Source organism: Macrotis lagotis, chromosome 3, assembly GCF_037893015.1.
Source record: "Macrotis lagotis isolate mMagLag1 chromosome 3, bilby.v1.9.chrom.fasta, whole genome shotgun sequence".
In the NCBI taxonomy this organism is placed as follows: domain Eukaryota; kingdom Metazoa; phylum Chordata; class Mammalia; order Peramelemorphia; family Peramelidae; genus Macrotis; species Macrotis lagotis.
Genome location: NC_133660.1, coordinates 231,970,736 through 231,975,434, shown reverse-complemented (window position 1 = coordinate 231,975,434; position 4,699 = coordinate 231,970,736). Strand labels below are relative to the sequence as shown.

Here is a 4,699-nt window from a genome sequence, read left to right as displayed (position 1 = left end):
CTTTATAGTGTTGTCTATTTTTAGGAGTAAAATAAAATGAGATAATTGAGCATCTACATTCCTCATTCATTGTCTTTTGTGGAAACCAAGACTATCCTCATAATCAATTCACATAAGGTCGATAACATCATCGGATGTAGAAAATGGTCCTGTGACAGTTGAGGGATCACAAAGCAGACTATTTCTTTGGAAGGGATTTAGAATGAGCAGGGCAACATTTACACATTAGGATATAGTCTCTTCTTATATTTATCAAAGATTCTTTAAGTGGTAATTAGGCTATCCTCTTCATTCTTACAGAATTTTTCACACTGTAAAAAGAAGAAAATTGGTAAATCATAAAATATTGCTGTTTCAAGGAGAAAAATTTAGAAGAAAGAAATTTATTAATCTCTGCTTTGATTATGGGCAACTGGCCATGATGCATAGGAACCAATTATGGGAGTGATTTCATAGGATGTGCATGCAAGAAGTGGTCGCTGAATGTTTTGTGAATACAACAATAGCCATATCCTGGTTTTAGTTCTGTATTCTATTTTTAATCTCCTTTTTTTCTGTTTAATGTGCACTCTTCCCAAGACAGATGTCTGGCAATAACTGCACTTCTGTGACTGAATTCATTCTTTTGGGGTTAACAGATGATCTAACCATTCGTTTCATCCTCTTGGTGATATTTTTGGGTGTCTATACTATCAACTTGAGTGGTAATATTAGCATAATCACATTGATCAGAAATAGCTCTCAACTTCACACTCCAATATACCTTTTCCTCAGTCATTTGGCTTTTGTAGACACTGCATATTCCTCATCTGTCACACCTGTTATGCTCAAGAACTTTCTTGTGGAGAAAACTAAAATCCCTTTTGAAGTCTGTGTAGTCCAAATGATCTGTGGAACAATCTTTGGGACAGCTGAGTGCTTCCTGTTGGCTGTGATGGCCTATGATCTGTATATGGCTATCTGTAACCCTTTACTCTACTCTACCAACATGTCTCCTAGGGTTTGCACTCTGCTACTCATCTCATCCTACCTGGGTAGTTGTATACATGCTTGGATCTTCACTGGTTGCTTATTAAATCGGTCCTTCTGTGGATCAAATGAAATCAATCATTTTTTTCTGTGACTATGCACCACTTTTGAAGCTTTCCTCTTCCCAAGATGATCTGGGTGAAATTCTTCCTGCTTCCACTAGTGCATTAGTGATCATGATTACAGTGTCAATTATCATAATCTCTTATGTCTACATCCTCTTTTCTGTGCTGAAGATAAAATCCACTGAGGGGAGATCCAACTTGCACCTCCCACCTCACAGCAGTCACTCTCTTCTATGGTACCCTTACATTCATATATGTAATACCCAAGTCCAGCTACTCCATAGATGTGAATAAAGTCATGTCTGTTTTCTACATTGTAATGATTCTCATGTTGATTCCTTTGATCTACAGTCTAAGGAACAATGAAGTAAAGGGGGCCCTGAGAAAACTAATCAATAAAAACACCTTTTTTTCATGAATTTAACTTAACTAGGCACAAGATTTGGGTCATGCATAAACAGAATTAAAACTCTCTTTTTCCAAAAGGATCTAATATTATCCTGATACAATGACTTTGATTAAATAATAACAACAAATTGGTTTTTAAAGTATAATTTTAGTTTGAAAGGTTAAATTTGTGAATTTAAAGGTTGATTGCAAATGTCTGAGAATCCATCTAATGTTTTTCAAAGATGGACCTCTCACCTTTGCAAAGGAGTAGCTAGATACCCCTGCTGTTCTTTGGGTGTTTTGGGGAATCTTTTTTTTTTTTTTTTGCAAGGCAATGGGGTTAAGTGGCTTGCCCAGGGTCATATGGCTAGGTAATTCTTAAGTGTCTGAGACTGGATTTGAACTCAGGTACTCCTGACTCCAGGGCTGGTGCTCTATCCATTGCACCATCTAGCCGCCCCTGCTGTGGGGAATCTTGCAACACTAACTTTCTACTGATTCATGGCGCTTGTTTGTTATGTCATGTTTCTTGTGTGTGATGTGTTCTTATTTCTATCATCACTCTGTAACAGATCATTTAACTCTTTTCTCAATTGCCATATTAAACATTTATTGATTTTCCTGGACAGTCATATTTCATTATGTTCATGTGTAGCATTTTGTTCCTCAGTCACTAGCCATTCTGTAATAAATGAAAACTCAGAGAAATATAGTTTCTGGGTATTTAGTAATCAATTTATTTATTACGGTTGATGAATAATTAATAAAATGAGATCATTGGCACTCTTGGAAACCAAAGGTGACCCAGGAGAACATTGAATCTCAAAAATTTGGAAAAGGGTATATAGCTGAAGATAGAAATCATTTCAGGTTGGTTAATGGTCAATAAGAGCACAGATATTTTTTTTTTTTAGTTTTTGCAAGGCAATGGGGTTAAGTGGCTTGCCCAAGGTCCCACAACTCGGTAATTTATTAAATGTCTGAGGCCATATTTGAACTCAGGTATTCCTGACTCCAGGGCTGGTGCTCTATCTACTGCACCATCTAGCTGCCCCAAGTATGGACATATTAATGAAGAGTTGGACAAAAGCCTTCATTTCCTTCTTTTGAGAACATGATCTGATCATGGACTCAGTCACCTCCTACAATCTAGATAGAAGAATTCATCTCTACCTAAATCACTTTGACTGATTTTCTCCTTCATAAGCTGGGCTACACTAAGTTCTATTGGAAGGAAGGAAGAGCTTTCATTTCCTATGGGAAAGATCTCAACTTATCTGGATTCTGTTTGTAAGGTCTTCTACTTGGCGGGGTTACATCCACGGGCTAAAAGCATTTGCTATAATTTGAGCAATTTCATCTATCAGTAATGTCCTTCAGAGCCTGGCTGAATTGCCTACCATACTTGGCTTCTGAATGAGAAAATGGAAAGGGGAAAACTTCAATCTTAAGTAAAAATTGTTTATTAATATAAGAAAATGCAATTTCTCTTACTCTTTATGTTTCTGGTTCTTTGCTACTACAAAAGTGGTTCTATAAATGTTTTACTTTAAGAAGGAACTTTCTCTTTTTCAATGACTAACTTTGTGGCATAATTGTAAAAATGTAGTCTTTTTTCCTACATGATAGCTCTTTTTGAGGGGTGAAGAGAAATGTTAGAAGAAATTTAGATCACGGAAAAATAAAGGATGTTAATAAAGAGTCATTCAAAAGACAAAAATCTTCAAACACATGGCTACTTTCTACTGTTTTGTCTTCCATTTTATTCCTATCAATGCAATGTTCAAACTAGTTACACTGGACTTCTGGACTTTCCGCACACATCACAGTCCATCTTCTATATCTTTACACTGGCCGTTTCATGGACCTGAAATGCCTTGTTCCCTCACCTCTGCCACTTTGTTTCTTGTGCTTTCCTCAAGATAATTCAAATTCCAAATTTTTTTTTTTAGGTTTTTGCGAGGCAATGGGGTTAAGTGGCTTGCCCAAGGTCACACAGCTAGGTAATTAATAAGTGTCTGAGGCCGGATTTGAACTCATGTACTCCTGACTCCAGGGCTGGTGCTCTATCCACTGTGCCACCTAGCCGCCCCTCAAATTCCAAATTTTAAAGAACCCTTTTCTGGTCTCTCAAGTCTCCTCTCTAAGATGTTCTTCCATTTACTCTGCTTTTAATTTGTATGGGACTCATTTTTTACAGGATGCCTCTCCCAATAGAATGTGAGCTACTGTAATACAGGAACTGTTTATTGTTTTCCTTTGTATTCCAAGTTAGAGCATAGAACCTGATGTGCAGTAACTGCTTGGTGTATAGTTGACCAACCACCATCTTGATTTTCCACCTCTAGATACTATGGTTTTTAATATTTTCCTAAAACAAGTTGGCCAGGCCTGAATTTGTTATTCCACATCTGGTCTTATCAAGGTGGAATTCAGTTAAGTTAATAACTTCTTATTTGCTATTGCTATGCTTCTATTAATTTTTCTGACTGACATCATACACTATTAAAAACAAGTACCTTTCTCATTGGTTTGCAATTTTGTCCCCAAGTACTAGTTAATTCTATATTTCTCATTCTGGTCTATTGTTTTGCCTTCCTCCCTGCCAAAATAACATCATTTGTGAAATAATCACTTGTTAATAGTAATATGATCCTAATGATTCCATAGAATAATATAAAATCTGAAAGTGCTGGTCTCTTTTTTTTTACCTCATGATTTCCCTTTCTATTTTGCAGTAAATATAGGCAATTTGGGTATTTACCCCAATGCATAAAGACAGAGACATACACACATACAGTTTCACATGTATTAATGAGTTAGGACCCACAGAATGACACTGACTTTATCAGTCCTCAAGGATATATGGGTAATTTCAAGGAATTATAATGTTTCTCTTATATATTGGCTTGATCACTTCTCCTTCCTCTGGTATTCTCCCCAATATCAATCTATGGTTCTAAATATCTTTCCAATATCATCACTTGAAATAGTTTTTAGTTATGCAATGTAATTTAAATAATTATTATCAGTTAGCTTTACAAAGGGATATTTGATGAAATGATATAGCAAAAGTAGTTATAAACTCATTCTTATGGATCATTAGTATACTCTCCTGTATATCAATTCAGACCCTGGGAGAGTAGGCTCAAACTTACAGCAGTTGCTACAGAGAATTGGCTCTACCAAATCCTTTTGCAAATGGAGACTAGCTA

At 36.2% G+C, this 4,699-nt stretch overlaps 1 pseudogene; it reads left to right on the top strand.

Annotated features, from left to right (window-relative positions):
- Window positions 1–583: 583 nt before the first annotated feature.
- On the top strand, window positions 584–1,512 carry LOC141516477 (olfactory receptor 5p57-like; annotated as a pseudogene).
- Window positions 1,513–4,699: the final 3,187 nt, after the last annotated feature.